The following is a 17,783-nucleotide window of genomic DNA, read 5'->3' on the forward strand; positions in this document are numbered from 1 at the left end:
GGATCCTTAACCCACTGATCAAGGCCAGGGATCGAACTCGCAACGTCATGGTTCCTAGTTCGATTCGTTAATCACTGAGCCACAAAGGGAACTCCATGCACCTGATTTTGATCAAGTGTTGATGATTAATCTAATGGAATGAAATATAGTTTTTAAACAGAAATACATTTTTTTTCTTTCTGTATGCGCTAAACATAAACTATACCAAAGGAGATTGGGAAGGAAGGGAGGGAGGGAGGGAGGGAGGGAGGAGATCAGCAGCTTCAATCTGCACAGGGGACGAGGTTGCACCAGTAGTCAGACCAATTCAGACACGTAGGGGCCTCCTGTTTCATAACCCATGTGTTCGCTTCAGGTTGTGCTTGTGGCTGATGCATGATGCACAGGGGGGAGTAGTAGGAAGGCAGGACCACCTCTTTATCCTCAGTTACTGGAAACCCGTTTCTGCTCAGAATGAGCCCCCTTAAGTTAGCAATGAGGGCTTGAAGGGTGAGCAGTTGACATTCAGACTTGTTCACATCCTCTGTCAAAGAAATCCTCTTCTAAGAAGCTCCTCCTGGACCCACATTCAGAGCAAGGAGTCTGTCTCTTTTGTCCTTTTATGTCCTGGCACCCAGCGCCCGGGGAACGCTCGGTGTTCAGTACCTATTTGATTAAGTGGGGATACCTGGATAAACACACATGTTAGCAGAAGGCTTTGTAGGGAGGATCAAACTTTAATTCACAGAGAAAATGTCTGTGATTAGCTTGCGAGATGAGGGGACAGGAAAGCAGAAGGCAAACACTGAAACTAAGTATACAGGGAAAGAGGTCACTTTTTTCATAAAAAACAGGAAACGTAACAATCATGATGGACTTTGAATTAATAGAATCTGAATCAGTAAGGGTTAACAGAGCGAATCAACACCTTCAAAGTCTGTTTTCACCAAAGAGGAAATGTTTGAGGCTCTCATATCCCAGAAATGACTAGTGCTTTGCTGAATAATCCATTCTTCCCGTCTTACAGCCAAAAAAAAAAAAAAAAAAAAGTGGAAGAGTAAGTTTATTGATGTATCTATTGTCAAGCGCCACCAGTTAAAAGGTTCCGGGAGTTCCCACCATGATGCTCTGGGTTCAGAATATGACTGCAGTGGCTCAGGTCGCTGTGGAGGCTCGGGTTCGAGTCCCAGCCGGGTGCATGGGTTAAAGGATCCAGCGTTGCCACAGCTGTGGTGTAGATCTCACTTGCAGCTCAGATTCAATCCCTGGCCAGGGAACTTCCAGATGCCCCAGGTGTGGCCATAAAAAGAAAAAAAAAAAAAGATTCTGGTGCTAACACACCAATAGACACATGTACTTTTGATTGAATACAAGTTCAGAATTAGTCTCAACCGGTATCAGGGTTCTGGAATTAGTGGTGATAATTGCACGACTGTGACTATGCTAAAAAAAGACTTCCTTTTACATTCAATATATATATATTGAATATATATTCATATTGAAAAATATATATGGAATGTTGAATATATATATATTGAAAATGATAAGGGTGGGACTTTTGAAATATTTCAGAGGTAATATTGGTTCAAGTGAATTGACATTGAAGGAAAAGAATGTAGTATCACTTTATTTATTACACCAAATCGATTGAAAAAAGCATACATATTTTACACAACAGCCGGGGCAAACTATTTTTTACGATCTTCTTGTGGAAGGGCTTTTAAAGCTTTATAGAAATGTTCTGAACCCAAATCGATACACTTAAACACATAAAACTCTTGCATAACACATAGCAAAATGTTTTCAAAGTATCATATGCAAAGTCAGGGCACATAATATAAAGGGAAGAAAAAGTTGCCCATGTGATGAAGGGCTACTTTTTGTGAGATTCAGAGCTCATACACGTCAATTTCTTAAAAACATCACCCAGTCCAGAGACCAAGAGAGGTATGAGTGGTTAACAGAGAGAGTAAATACGTGACCCCTCATTTGCAGTTAAGGGAACGCTTATTAAGTTCACAATGCAATGCCAGTTTTTACCTGTCAGGTTGGGAACTATTAAGACTTCTATCAGGAAAGGAATACACTTCCCAAATTAGACCACTCGGGTGCAATTCTGATTTCACCACCTACCCGCTGTGTGTCCGCAGGTTAATTACTCAACCTCTCTGTGTTTGTTTCCTCGCCTGTAAAGTAGAAATACTAGCATCCAATTCGCAAATAGTGAGGAAGGTAGAATGAGACTGTACACACGAAGCACTCAGAACGGAGCCGACACCAAAGGTGCAGGAAATAAACGTCAGACTTTGCAAGGCTGTGGGGAGAAACAGGTGCACGTGTGTTTGGTGGAAGCGCAGATCAGAACAACCCTCTTGGATGCCAGTTATGGAGATCTAACCATGTGCAAAACGCACACACTTTAAACAATGACTCAGCAGTTCCTCGGCTAGGATTTATCTCCATGGCTCTTCTCACGAATGCGCCCTGTATGCTGTGCACAGAATTGCTCACGCAGCACGGTCAGCCCTCACTCACAAAATGGGAAACAACTCTGCCTGTCCGTACTTTTTTCACTTACAGCCTGTCACGGCGGAAGTGGTTATTGGAGGGTACCATGGTTGTCCAAAAGAATGGAATTATTGGGCATGAACGGACAGAAAAAGTTCTCAGATGTATTCTGAGTGAGACCAAACCAGGCAAGGGATTCTTATGAAGGATAGGAAGGAATTTGCTTATGAAATGTCTTCTCTTTTCTTTTCTTCTTTTATGGTGGCAACAGTGGCACATGGAAGGTCCCAGACTAGGGCTGAATCACAGCCTACGCCACAGCCCTGCCAGATCCAAGCTGCATCTGCGACCTACACTGCAGCTGGCAGCAATGCCAGATCCTGAACCCACTGAGCGAGGCCAGGGATCCAGCCCACATCCTCAGGGACACTTTGTTGGGTACTTCCCCGCTAAGCCACAATGGGAACTCCTGTTTAGGAAATTTGAAAAGGTGATGCACCCATATATGAGTGTATATCACCTTTTAAAATGTACATATATTTATGAATTATATATAGATTATTAAGAAAAAAGCTAAATGTATTTAGCTCCCTTTCCATCCTTCTTGCAAGTACAAGAATTTAGAATATGTGTCTAAAGGAATTAGATGTGAGAGAATTCTTTATAGTCTCTCCAACAAACACTATGGGAGGCTCAGGCTCCAACTGAGCGAACACGGGTCCTTGTTTGGAGTCTGCAGGGCAGAAGTGGCCAATCCTAGAAGTGCAGAGGGTCCGTGGGTAGTAGGGACCCAGAGTTCCTCTCCTGCACAGACCCCTTCCCCACAAAGGGGGCCCTTTCCCGACAAGACCGGCGGTAGGGGGTGCCAGCGGACTGGGCAAGCAGCAGGCTGGATCCCAGGCTTGGACACAGCCTTGAGCCCACAGTGGAGACCAGTTTCTCTTGCCTCCAAGAAAACACAGAAACTTGGACAATGAACACATCTGGGTGACCAGGGTGGGCCAAAGACCATAGCACCCTTCTCCCACGTGCTCTGGGCCACAGACAACGCCAAAGACACACAACACAGGGAGGGAGAAAGATCCTCAACACGTGATCCAGATTTAATGTCCAAGGGTATGGACCTAGTTTAGGAAAAATCAAAGTTTATCCTACACCAAAAGTAAAGGGCATCGTGGACAAATTTTGTCACTGAGATCTGAATTCATTTCCTTTTCCTATCGCTCAGATGCAGGATTGTGCAGGAAATTCAGGCTCTCCTCACATGGATAACTTTTCTGGAAAAGATACGCAATGGATGGCTAACAGTGCTTCCTTGCAGTGATAAGGACCAGGGATTAGGACATCGAAATTTTATTCCATATTTTTCCATATTCTTTAGAACATTAATATGTAATCATAACTATAATATGGAACGTGTACATATTTTTAAAAATTTATTTTATCGAAGGAGAGTTGACTTAGAGTGTTGTGTTAATTTCTGCGGTGCAGCAACTGCTTCAGTTACACCTATACATATATCCATTCCTTTTCAGATTCTTTTCCCATAGGAGTCATCACAGAGTATGGAGTAGATTTCCCTGCGCATAATTTGAAAAGGTACGTGCACCCCTATGGTCATCACAGCAATATTTGCAACAGTCAAGATATGGAAGCAACCTAAATGTTCATCCACAGAGAAGTGGATCAAGAAGATGTGGTACCTATACATAACGGAATATTACTCAGCCATAAAAAAGAACGAAATAATGCCATTTGCAGGAACAGGGATAGACTTAGAGGTGATCTTCCTAAGTGAAATAAGTCAGAGAGAGAAAGGCAAATATCATATGAGATCACTAATATGTGGAATCTAATAAAAATGATGCAAAAGAACTTATTTACAAAACGGAAACAGACTGAAAGACCTGAAACCAAACTTTTAGTTACCAAAGGGGAAATGTTGCCAGGAGGGATAAATTGGGAGGTTGGGATTGGCATGTACACACGACCACATGCAAAATCGATAAGTAACCAGCCCCTACCGTACCGTATATGATATTTTTAATGTTAAAATCTCTATTTTCATTATCATTATAAGAGGCATTCGTGATTTCCGTCTACATGGCGGGGAAGAGTTCTGACTTACCATCTTGATGACAGAATGGGACATGTCACCCGCCCTCCTCTCTGCCGTGAGCGGGCTCTGTAACCTCGGAGGTGGCTTCCCCCTGTGGGATTGGAATAGAAACCCAAGATCTTTATCTCTAAAACCTCACTCTCGATAACTCAGTAACCAGATGCCGGCTGTGTCCTTGAGATGCTATCTCGGCGAATGAAATGCATGGGGATTTGTCAGGACAGGGATTGGCTTTCCTTGGGAAAAGAAGGCACGGGGGCGGGGGGCAGCAGAGGCGTGATAAGTTAGGTCCGTGGAAACATGGTCGTGAAGCGAGGAAAGCAGTGGAACAGAAAAGAGCAAACAGTCCCCGAAGAGGTTCGGCTTTGAAACCCCAGGGTGTTGTATCTGCCCTTTGCCATAAAAATGACAGAGGTGGGTTAAGGGGTCTGCACCCCTTATTAGCCACGAGCATTAACGACAAAGATGAAAGCCCTCAAAGGCCATGTTTGTCACTGGGATCTGAATTTATCTCCCTTTGCTGAATCTTAAATTCGTAGTTAACTGAAGGCCAGGCCGGCACCAAGGAGGTCATGTTTCCAGGCGACATTTCCTAAAGCCATTAGAGGTCCGTGGTTCCCCCCATAAATCTGGAAGCTGGGATCTGACAAGGCTAATGGGGGGCAGGGGGGGATCCACACTCAACCCCACTATCTTAGGTTTATCTTTGAGAAGCAGACAGAGGCTGCTAGCCCACCGCTTGTAACTACCCAACAGGACGCGGTAGAAGAGCCAGGAGGTGGGAGCTTTTGGGGAGAAAATCCTTTCAGGTTTTGATCTTTTCCTTTTGCAGAAATTCTGACAGTTGCTGGAAACCATTATCTACTTACCAGGGTTTAAATTTGGCTTAGATCTCCTCGATGACTTTTAAGCCAAGCTCCAGTTGAAAAGAGAGAAGAAAGGAAGTTTGTTTGTTTGTTTCAAACAAAGAAATTGGTCGGAAGCATCCTAAAAGACCTTGGCTCTTCCATTGTGGTCAAGGGGAGGCCTTTAATTCCACCTCCTGCTTCAAAGTCACAGTGTAGACAATACTTTTCTAAATAGTCTGTTTATTACACCTTTTTAATCGTGTAGTGGCAGTTTCTGGAGAGTACTCATAGAGGCAGAGAAAGAACACTAACATTCATTGAGCACCAGCTGTTTCCAGGGAACTGTGCTTTTTCATATAGGCTGCATTAAACTCGCTCCATAACCCTGTTTGGCAGAAATTATTCCCATTTTACAGATGAATCTCCTGCCTGCAAGCCCTGGGACAAGCAGCATCATTATAAACTGATCTGGGGACCTCAATTTGAGAACCATTGATTTAGACTTTGCTCGAGTCTTTGACATTTCTGCTTGACATGCCGTCCTACCTTTGTTCAATTTATGCATTCAACAAATCGTGACTGAATTGTAACTGTATTGCAAGCCCGGTGTGGAGTTCCAGATGCGGACGTTAGCTAGCAAGGGATCCATGCCCTGCTCTTAGAGAGCATCCAGTCTTTGGGGGAATGACAAACAGTACTCATATTTGTGTGACTAAACATAACCTTTGAAAATTGTCATAAGTGCTATGAAGAATTTCAGGGTGCAACGAGACTCAGTGAGAGAGGGTTTCTATCTGGGGCCCCCCAGCTCAGAAGTGGGGTGGGAAGAGAGAGGGACAGGAGATCTGTCAGCAGGAGCATATCCCCAGATGGTCCTGCGCACATGCGAGGAGCAGAGAAGGCCCGGGGGGCTGGAGGTTATCCTTAGGCAGATGTTGAAGGCGAAGCTTGAGAGGTAAGCAGAAGCCCGATCACAGAGAGCGTAGTTTGTCATGGAAATAATTTTGGACTGAGCTTTAAAGCATCGCGGGGCTGTTGGGCAGGGGTAGGCAGGGGAGGGACTTTGTACTGCTTTGCATTACTCGATGATCCCTTGGTTGTGAGACAAGAGAGTGGAGCGGGCCTAGGGATGCTGAGGGGAAACTAGGGATGAAGATGGGAGTATGGCCCAGGTGAGCAATGAGATGAGGCTGGAGAAAAGTCCTTCTCTCTCCCGCCCTCTCCCCCGTGCGTGTGTACATGCATTTCCAGGCTTTGGATAAATGAGAGAAAACGCATCTTGCGACTTTGGGATTAGCATACGCGCACCCAAGTATACGGAACAACTGGCCAGCAGCCCGTGGACCTCTGCCCAATATTCTGCGATCACCTATGTGGGACAAGAACCTGAAAAGGCATGGCTGTGTGCACGTGTATAACTGAATCTGATGTACCACAGCAGAAATTATCAGCTATAAATCAGCAGTAACCCAGCTGTACGTCAATAAAACTAAAAAATGAAAAAAACTTAAAAAAAAAAAAAAAAGACGATGCATCAGTGGATCCAGGTCTGGGCAGCTGGAAGGAGGGCGTGACACCGACTGAGATGGAGAAGTCAAGGCAGCAGCAGAGTCAGAAGAGACAGGGGAGGATGAGGTTGCGAGTGGAGGTCTGAGCGTGGAGAGGTGGTCAGGGTTGAGGTGGGGCTTTGGCAGTTGAGATCCTGATGTTCAAAAGAGGGGCCTGGACTGCAAATTCGAATCTAGCCACTGTGCGTGCCACTTAGCAGACATGGTTCACGTACTACACAGAGCCGTGTGAGGAAGGCATTGCTATATTTTTTAAGGCCTTGCTGAAGCGTTTCGTCCAGGTTCACAGCAAGATAAAGTGGCGCTCCTGAGATTCTGACCCAAGACGTCTGATGAGCATCAGCTCTCCCTATGGCCAAGGGTGGGCGTGTTTGTACAAATTCCATCAGCATGATCCGCCCCGATGGGGGAGGTGCTGAGTCCAAGGATTTTCACTCAGGAAGCAGCCACACTGCTGTCCTAAAATGTATACTCCTGCCCGATTTACCAGAACAGAGCTGTCTCCTTGCATCGCTGACAACACTGGGCATGGTGAAGCTTATAAATTCGTGCCAATCTGATAGGTGAAATACGGTGGTGGCTCATCGTTTAATATCAAATTTATTCCACTGAGCGGGCAGCGTTCCATTGATCACATTTTTCCTATGAGCTTCTGCTTTATGTATCTCACCCACTTTCTCTGTAGAGTCATTAGTCATCTCCTGATTGAGTTATAAGAGTATTTTTACCCATTCAGGAAATTTGTTCTTTAGCGTGCTTTTTTTTTTTTTTTTTTTTCCTTTTACTTTCATGTGCTTAGAAATTTTCCTGGAGCCTGTCTGCAGACCTTGAGTTACCAAAACGTAGAGAAATAAGGTACCCAACGTCCCCTTAGCATCATCTGTACCATCATTTTTAAATTCTAGAGCTGTATCGCTTGGGATTTTTACGCCAATGAACTTTACGCAGGGATGCAGTGATGTCCTCTAGTTGTTTCTTTTTTCCCCATCTCTCTTCTTGTGGCTTTAAGCTCCCAAGTTGCGAGTTGAGAGCGCTTTTGTGATGGCGAAACCGTAGTAAAATCTTCTGTGGGCTGATGTTAATGGGTGACACTCAGGGCAAAGGCCCCCTCCATTTCCACATCTGCAGCTTTGTGGCGGCCTCACCTCCGAGAGGCCTGAAAGTGTGAAGCGAGCCAGGCCGTAATGTGTATTAGCAAGACAAAGAGCCCTGCGGCGCGGGGGATGGGCTGTAATTTACGGAAGATTTATTAGACCTCCTGAAATCTGCCCCCACCACCCCATTTTCCATCTCCTCGGCCCACGTCTGAATGCGATGGCTTTGTCCGCGTGCGATGCTCATGAAGAATCATCCAGCAACAAATCTCGCCCCCGCTTCAAAAAAGCGGACCGACGGGAAGCAGCCCATTGCCCAGAGTTCAAGGTCTGACCACCGAACCCCAAATCTGGAAATAATGGAAATGTGGGAAGAAGGCGGCCTCTCTAGGCACCAACCCCCCGGCACCGCACCTCCCCCTCCCCCCCCCCTCCCCCGGCCCTGGTTTGTGGTCTAAGTCCTTTGATGTGTCTCATTTACTTGCGCATGTGACTAAGGCTTGGGGGAAAGGCAAGGTGATTTCACAGAGCAGCCTTGATTCTGCAAGGATGGTTTTCAGGCTGTTTTGGAAAAAAAAAAAAAAACAACATTGCCCAAACCTGAAGACTCAATGGAGCATGTCCAATAGTATTTTAAAACTCATACCCAAACATCTCCCTAAGGTGAATGCGAGGTATAAGTTATTGGGGCTTGGTTTTCATTTAACCTCAGGCTTACAGCTCATTAATGGGATGTTAGAAGGGTCTCCTGGAGGTCAGTCCGAGGAATGTCCCTCCAGGCTGCCTGGCGTTGCTGTTCCATGTGTCTCTGCCCATCTGAGCGATGGGTTGAGTTTGCAAGCTCGGGACCGAGGTAGGTGTTGGGAAAACATGTGAAGGCGTTACCGATTTCTCCGCATAGAAAATGATCTCAGTTCCCTCCACTCAGCTTTGGCATTAAAGGAGGTAAAAGCAGGACTTTGTCCACCTTCGTAAAATTCTCCTTCCGCTTTGACCACCTTCATAAAATTCTCTTCACGCTTATGGCTGCTGTCATATGAAAAATAACATGGTCCTCAATTGAACAAGAAGAGGGATGCCATATGCCTTCTGCCGGTCGTAAAAGGACTAAGTGGGACCAGAGAGGGTACAGCCAGACAAAGGGGGGCACAGTGGTAATAGCCACAGTCAGGCCCCTTAAAATTAACACCCAGGTGGTAGAAGGATGCAGGCAGGGCTGACAGGGCGTCAGCCCAATGGCAATGTGTGCTTGGCCTTGGATAAAGAATTTGGAGAAAAGCAGGAAGACAAGCAAACGCCCTGCCTGGTGCACACCTGGAGCCAACAGTGAGTGGCTTTCCAACCGCGGTTAAGCTCTTGGTTTGTGCATCCATGTCGGCATCATCTGTTTGCCTGTGGGTTGCGGTACCCAGCCGTCCTCCCATGTCCTCCCCCAAATCTCTTCCCACACAATGGGACAGTCCTCTGTGAATGCAAATTAAACCCTCCCTGTCTTGCCTGCAATTGTTTCAACTAGCCAAGCGCCTTTCTTCAGTGAGAAGAGCCATCCCAAACTCCTCCCTCTGTCTACCCTAAGGGCCTGGTACATGCTCCATCCTTTATCTCTTTCTTGTGGCTTTTATCCACACAACATTAAAGGGACTCTCTCCCCTTTATGCAGGCAAATAAAAAGTAGATTTAGAGACCAAAGATGAAAAGGACGCATTCCTCTGCTGGCATACTGCAGAATCCAGTGGCCTGGCTGTCAGACGCTGGCCAAGTGAAAAGTTGCTCCGGGTCCCTCGACATCAGAAATTCAGATGAAAAAGTGAAATCAAGCATGAGCCCTTAAGGACTCGTAATGCATTAACATGACGCTGTGTCATTGGCAGCTCTTGAAAAAGGATTTCCAGGCCTGCCTTTTAGCCTCTGCAAATGGGAAGAAACGCCCCAAAGCTGCAGCCTTGCCATTTGCCCCCTCAATCTGTTTCCATTTAAAGAATAGTTTCTCTAAACGAAAGGCAGGTAATAGAGCCTGCCCCGCACCATCACCTCTGAAAGATCAACTCGACCCCGCCCCAACCCCAGGTCCAGCCCAGCGTTCGCAGTCGGTGTGCTCCCTGGAGACTTCAGGGGCTTGTGCTGTTTTTTGCAAGCAGATAATCAGCAAACAAGTCCCAGTGAACACTCACTGAGCTCTTCAGGAAACAGCCTCGGAAGAGAGGATGGGGTTGCTTTCCAGAACAAGCCTAACTTTAGAAGGGTCCAGACGTGGAACGGAGGCCATGGGTCTGTTTCAAGGATGTTCCATGTGCGAGCTTTGCATCCCAGGGGGCCTTTCGATCCATAATCGCTGCCGTCACATCCTGGACAGTGGCTCCTTCAGTGCTGGCAGGTCAGATGACACACTTCAGGTGAGATCCCAGCTCTAGTTCCACATAATTTGATTGAAACCATCTTCCTCACCCATGTCAAGTCAACCCTCCCTGAGGCCTATGGCCACAGGCCCTGCCTTCCCTTAAGGGACCACTGCCTGGCTCAAGCAGAGCCCTCTGGCCTTGGTCCTAACAGATTTACTCTTGTCTGCTCTCCTGCCTGTCACCCTTTCCTGCCCATCGACGTGTGGCTCGTTTCCATGCAGTCTGCTCACATCGTTTCATTCATTTCCTGAATACCAAGAATACCAATGGATGTGTCCTTTAACACACCAGTTTTTCCCTGCTTTTTCTCAGAAGTACCCATGAAGAGCGTTAAATTCTCCACTGAGGATACCTGGAGTGTAGAAGCACTGGTGTTATGATAGGATGGAAAGGGTTGGATTAAGAAAAATACCACTCGACCTTCAGCTCATGGTTGAACTTTGTATCCTGAAAACAAGAGGCCATGGAAAGTGGTAGGAGGTGACTTGAGTCACGGGCAGGTGGTGGGTGAATATTGATGAGAACGTGGGGCAGGTGGTGGGTGAATATTGATGAGAACATGGGGCAGGTGGCCTCCTCCGTCCTTCCAGGGCTGCTCCCTGGGGCTGTCAAGATATGACTGTTTCTGCTTCTCTTATGTCTTCTTCCCTGCTCTCTAGCCCTGACTCATTTCTATAGCTAGAGACTGAGATTGAGAAGCCCACATGGCATTTGGCAAGAAAATAGGGGCAGCAAAATAGGATTTCCCAGTGCCCCCTGGGAAGAAAAGAGCTGCAAGTCAGGGGTGGGGGAAGAGACAAAAAGGCCAATGACTGTAGGTTTGCATGCCTATAGGCAACCAGAGGACAAGAGGACCAATTAATAAGAAATGAAAAATACACGTACCCTTCTAAAGGCATGTATCTCCTGGAAGGTCTAGTGCAGAGACATAACAGATCCTGTTGGAAACCAAGAACTGGGCTTAGAACTGTGAACAGAAACCTGCCTTCCCCTGTGGCTTCGAAAAGCAGAATCAATCATCAGAAAGTGGAGGTGAGGAGGGTCATGGGGCCAAAGTGCAAGGTGCTCAATTTGGCCAGTCAAAAGAATCCAGATGACAGTGGGTACAAAAATGAGGAAAAGAGAAAGAAGCCCCAGAGAAGGAAAAGGACATGACACCTGGACGTTTTAAAGAACCGTGTGCCTGGGAACAGGGAATATTTTAGATTTCAAAGAACAAGAAGCTCTGTTTTCTCTGAAACAAGAACTGATAGTCGTGAGGAGAGAAACGGCTGATGAGAACAAATGAAGAGAGCAAAATGTAAATGTCAGACTTGCAAAAGTATTTGTTGCACATGATAAGGAGTTCATATCTCTTATACAAAGAGCTCATTCATGCCAATATAAGGGCTTACACAGGACATTTTCCAGTTATCAGAGAAATCAAAATGTGGATGTGGATACGAATGATATCACTTTAACCTATTTAATCATTCAATCTATTAACCTATTAACTACTAGATTGGCTAAGGTTTAGGTACCAAAAGATAAAAGCACTGTCCTATATATTGCTGTTGAGAATATGAAATGTGATCTTTCTGAAGAATAACTGGCAACACGTATTTTTAAAACCTTTATAAAGTTTGCAAATTTTGACCCCCCCCCACTAATTCTGCCTTGTCTTCTTCATCATGTTATTATGAAGATTTAAGATAATATACCTGAAATGCTTTGTGTTATTGGTTTTAGGGACCTACACTATGTTCTTTTTTACCTGATGAGATAGATCTGCAGGCAGCCTCACCCATGCTTCTATCTATAAAACACCTGTAATTCCACTGCTCAAAACGGAGCGAGGCAGGGCTGGTATCCACACTCACATCTGCACACACATTTTTTCCCTCGGGCTCCCCACCCAGGACCCCCCTAAACTCCTCCTCCTCTCCTCCATCTCTCCTGCCCTTTGCAGAGGTCTCAGCTGCCTTGAAGAGGCAGACAAGGACACGTCCATCACCAGGAAGCCTCTCCCAGCTAGAGCTGGCCCCTCCTCCTCTTGTTTGCTTAGATGCATTGTTCACGACTGATTCGATTACAGTCCAAACAACAGGCACCACAGTGCAAAGCAACAGACTCGAGTCAATAAGGGTTTGAGCAAGCAGGGCATTATCTGAAAGACGGCCCTCCCTATTTTGGGTTTGAGCTTGAAGAGCCACTTAGAAAGAGAGTAAGTAGATCTCTTGACAGACTGAATGACGTCCAAACCAAACAAATTCCTCCCTCGGCGAAGTCTGGACACTCTTTGACCGGATCGCAATGGAGCCCGAAGACTGGCCCCTCCAAAAGAGCCGGCTTCCATTTCCCATGGCCCCCTTCTCCTGAACAATACTGGTTCCATTTTAATGTATTTACACACTTTTATTACTTCTGCTCTTAAAGGAACAAAAACACATCGCCAAGAGAAAAGGCTATATCAGCCTTGCTGGGCCTCTGGGGGCGGGGGTGGGGGGGAAACGACGCCTTCAGATGGATTTTGAATTGATCCTGAAGCTCTACTTTGAACATCAAATAGTCATCGGCCGTATTTTAATAGCTCCTGGGTGTTTATACAGGAGTTCGCTGAACTTTTCAACCAGTTCCTACTGTGCAAACCACACTAGGCTGACCATTTCTATAAATAAATCCAAGCTATGGTGACCGTTCCAACTTCCTGACTTCAAATTGCTGGGGCAGGGGAAGGACATTTGAAAGACTTCTGGAATATCTCACTGCCCTCCAGGAAAATCGATTCCATGTTCACCCCACCAGCCCTCTATGTACCCGCTACAGTCTTATGATATTGATGTGTCAAGTGACAGACTAAATGAATTCTCAAAGTTCACACAAATATCTTTGAGAATGAAGGGCCTCACATTTTCAAGTACTGGTCCCTTTGTCTCCATAGAGACATATGCGTGTCCACTGCTGAGGCAACCCCGGATCCTTAACCGACTGAGCAGGGCCAGGGATGGCCCTTAAAAAAAAAAGCAAAAAAAAAAAAAAGGAAAGGAGCTGAATAGACATTTTTACAAGATACGCAAATAGCCAATATGCACATGAAAGAGTGTCCTCTCCCCCCATCTTCCCCCCACCAGCTTTCTCTTTCACTTTCTTTGTAGTTAACTGCAGTGAGTTGAGATAGATTTTGGTCCAGGCTCTTGACAGCCTGGGTCACAGACCTAACTATTCCCCTACACTTTACAAAATTCTATTCAGGTTTGTCAACGGTTACTGAAATCCAGGACTGCATATACTAAAAAGGATTGGGATCATTCCAAAACAAGAAATCTATGAAATAGAAGCTTTAATGATTTGTCCATTTGGGGAAGAATGACTCATAGCTTAAGCAATGTACTCTTTAAATATTTTTTCTTTTCTGTCTCACCAACTGGATCCATAAAACTTAGAGGAGAATTAATAAATAGTTTGGGGTTAAGTCTTCGGCTGTTCTGAATTGGGGGAAATTTAAAATTAACTTTATAACTGGAAATGTTTGCCCATTCAACTTCTCCAAACATACTGAAATGTCTCCTAGGCTTTAGAGGAAGGCAGAAAATGTCAGTGCAGACCACAGACCCTTACCTGACTGAACCCACTTTTCTTGCCCTGTCTTGATCCGTGCTTCCTTCCGCTCTGTCTCTGCGATCCAGCCCAGTGGGCTCTTTTACTTGTACAAACACGACATGTTTCTAAACTTGGGACGCGTACGTGCGGTGCTGGACCGCCCCATCCTCCTCCCCCAACCCGTTGCCTGGTGACTCCTCTTCCTCGAGATCTCAGTTTAAGCAGCACTTTGCTCTAGACCAAACGTTTACATCCCCAGAAAAATTCATATGTTAAATCCTAAGCCCCAGTGGGGAGGGGGGCGGTGCTTTGGGAGGTGATGGGGTCATGAGCGTGGAGCCTCGTGGATGGGGTTAGCACCTTATAAGGAGACCCCACAGAGCTCTCCTAGCCCTTCCCCAGTGAGAATACAGCATCTGTGAAACAGCAAGGGGTCCTCCCCAGACACCGAATCTTCCAGCACCTTGGCCACAGGCATCCCAGCCTCCAGCACGGCAAGAAGCCATGTTCTGTTGTTTATAAACCACTCAGTCTATGGGATTCTGTTAGCAGCCTGAACTGACTAGGACATGCATTTTCACACCCGTCTCTCCGCTCTGCCCTCCCTAATATGCTTCGCTCTCCATCCTGCCTGCCCTCGCGGCATTTGCACGGCTCATGTGGGGTGCTCAGCCAGCGGTAATTTATTCATGCAGTGGCTGCTTAGTATCACGACCATATCTGGTACGGTACCTCCAATACTGAGAAAATCCCTCGTTCACATAGGCACTCAAATATTGGCTGAAAGTAAGAATACACCCAGGTCATCGGACAACACCAGAGACAGACTCAATCCTTTGCATTTTAAAACTCGTGGTCTCTGGAATTTGGAGATAAAATGAATGGTTTACTCTTTTCAAATAATAATTCTGCCAACCAGGGTTTTATTTTGTTCTTATTGCTTTAACCTGTGTAAAGATAACTATCTCAGAATTCCCATGGTGACTCAGCAGGTTAAGAAGCAGACATAACGTCCGCGACGGTGTGGGTTCGCTCCCTGGCCTCGCTCAGTGGGTTCAGGATCCAGCATTGCTGCAGGCTGTGGCGAGGGTCACAGATGTGGCTCAGATCTGGCATTGTTGCGGTGTAAGCCAGCAGCTGCAGCTCTGGTTAAACCCCTAGCCTGGGAATTTCCATACGCCGCAGGTGCAGCCGGCCCCCCGAAAAGATGAATATCTGTCACAAGAAAATTTCCTTAAATTTACAAATACCTTAATGAATATCCTGCTCCTAGCATTTTTTTACTCGTTGACCAGATATCGTGATGTCTTCCTAAATTATTATTTTTCAAACATTTGAGTTTCAGAAGGTGGTAAAAACTTCCAGCTTTTCTCTTTGATTTTCCGATTCTCAGAAAAGGTTAGTCCTCTTCTTGATGTTGCATCTTCACCCATGTCGATGGAGTTATCCAAAAAGATACATCTGTCTTTCGCCTCAGAAACAAAACTACCAATTGGCAGAGCCCAAAAGAAAAGGAAACAGGTGTGAAGCTATTTAGAGGAAAGTTCAGATGTAGCTGTAACATCCGTAAGCTGAAAGTCAAAATCATACAGCTGACTCTTGGAAACTCCAATAGAATGCACCCCCACTTAAAATGACTAATGTAGCATTTTTTTTTTCTTAACATCTGTTAGGCCCTCTGTGGACACATCGTGGAGAGTTGTAACAAGGTTTTATGAAGGGATAGAGAAAGAAGGCCTGCTTGTCTTCGTCAGCTCTTCAGTAAGTAATATTATGCCAGCCATAGTCGCCAGATGGAAGAAAATTATCCCCAGCCCTCCGGGTTCATCTACCATAATTGAGAAAATGCACGTGAGAGCACGTGCCTGGTGCTGGCACAGAGTCCACACTCTGGGTTTACTCAGCCACTTCTTCACTCAGTTGGGGATGGGAGTGAAAGCCATCTCACCTCCTTACACTGAGCCACAGATGGAGTCCCTTCTGGTAGTTACACCTGTGCCCTGTCCCCCCACCCCCGCCCCATTCTGACCCATGTCCATCTCCATATCACTGCAGGCTCTGCTTGCTCCTCATACCCACTGGATGGACTTAGAGACACAGCACTCTCTCATCCATCATCCCCGAATCAAACATTACCTTTTAGGCTTCAATAGGCACGCTGTCCTGAGAAACTCAGAGAAAGGGGCTTTTTAAGAAATGTGCCTGCCCCACTGTCCGCATAAACCTTGACCTGAGTCTCAGACTCTTCTGGCCGAACGGCGGGCAGGGCCTGAGATCTGACTCTTTTGGTCTTCCCATAAAAAGGGTAATAAAATGAATGTTTGGTGAGAAAAATGCTTTTATGGAAACTTGTGTAATTCAAACTTTTTGGTGGTGGTTTAATGTCAGATTTTACAACAGGGTAGTTAAATAGTTGGCTGGATTTTTTAAAGGTCTGGGGAATTTTAAAGCAGAGAGTATAGTCTTTGTAGTCCGTCAGTCGGGAGGATGAGGCGGGCAGCTAGGATGCCTGTTTCAGGTTGCCCACTGCAGGGGCTGGATAACCCTCCCCTCTGTTATCTGCTGCCCCTTAGACAAAAGGGGGAGAGGGTAGCACACAGTTAGGAGGTGCTATTGGCTCTCCAGGAGAGGACTAAGTTAGTCGGGAGTCCTTCCCACACTGGCAAGGTCATCTATAGTCATAAATGTGACACAAAGTCCTAGGCTGTTATCTATGAACAAAAGAAAACTCATCTTGGAGACTCAAACCCTCAATCCTCATTGTTCAACGTCCAAAAACAGCCAGAGCGTTCTCTTTCATCTCTGAGACAAAGATGACAAAGCCAAACAAACCCCTTCTCGACCTACAAATGAGTGAATGACAAACCAGGTTGAACTTCCAGCCTCTCCAAGTGCCTACTACTCAAGTGAGGGTGTTGACAGAGAAAGAATGGGATCCCGGGCGTTGAGATGGAAATGTTGGAAGACACTGATGAGGCTGGGGTTACTGAGCCCCTAAACGCTGATGCATCTTTTCGTGCCAGTGGAAGCAGCCACCCCACCCTCAGAGGAAGCAAGATCCCTGCCTCCAGGGATGGCAGCATCCTTAACGCTGGTGGTAGTACCATCTCCACCTCTGTGGAGGAGACTCACCTGCTACTACCATAGTCAGACATGTCATCCCTTGTGCCACTGGCCCATCCTGCCTGCGTAGGCCACCGACAAAACAGTAATGGCCTCCCCATAGGACATCTGCCACTCAAGACAAACCTGGTTCTCCTCAGGACCCCCTCTCACCCGCCCTCTTTGCTTCTAGACCCATAAGCAACTAGAGTCACATCCCAGCAAGCTCCTGAAGGGCCAGGTACAGGGTACAACCCATCAAGAAGAAATCTACAGAACACGCGTGGGAGTGGATGATGGTGAAAGGAACATAAAGTTGGATCAGGCTGAACTCATGGATATGGGCTCACCAAGCGGAGACTCCACATGGAAAGGTGCAACCCTGGGAGCCGCAGAGGGCTCTCCCTGGTTGCTCAGTTGGCTGAGAGGTGGACCAAAAGTCGGCCCAGAGTGAGCTCACTGGACATGCTGGCTGTGCCTTGGTTCCATGTAGAGGAGGGGGTCCAGGCTTAGGGAGGTTGGAATGGGAGAGTGGACGTGTCATTGAGGGACCACCCCCCGCCCCTGCGAGCCCACACTGGGAGGGT

General features: G+C 46.4%; 1 protein-coding gene across 1 annotated transcript in view; it reads left to right on the forward strand.

The window, feature by feature from the left end:
• The window catches only part of LOC102160183, a 159,401-nt gene extending 142,839 nt beyond the window's left edge, over positions 1-16,562 (forward strand). The window contains exons 9-10 of the mRNA XM_021066318.1: positions 4,023-4,086; positions 15,768-16,562. The gene's annotated coding sequence lies outside the window, so the exon portion shown is untranslated. The remainder of the gene's footprint in view (positions 1-4,022; positions 4,087-15,767) is intronic.

Source organism: Sus scrofa, chromosome 12, assembly GCF_000003025.6.
Source record: "Sus scrofa isolate TJ Tabasco breed Duroc chromosome 12, Sscrofa11.1, whole genome shotgun sequence".
Lineage (NCBI taxonomy): Eukaryota > Metazoa > Chordata > Mammalia > Artiodactyla > Suidae > Sus > Sus scrofa.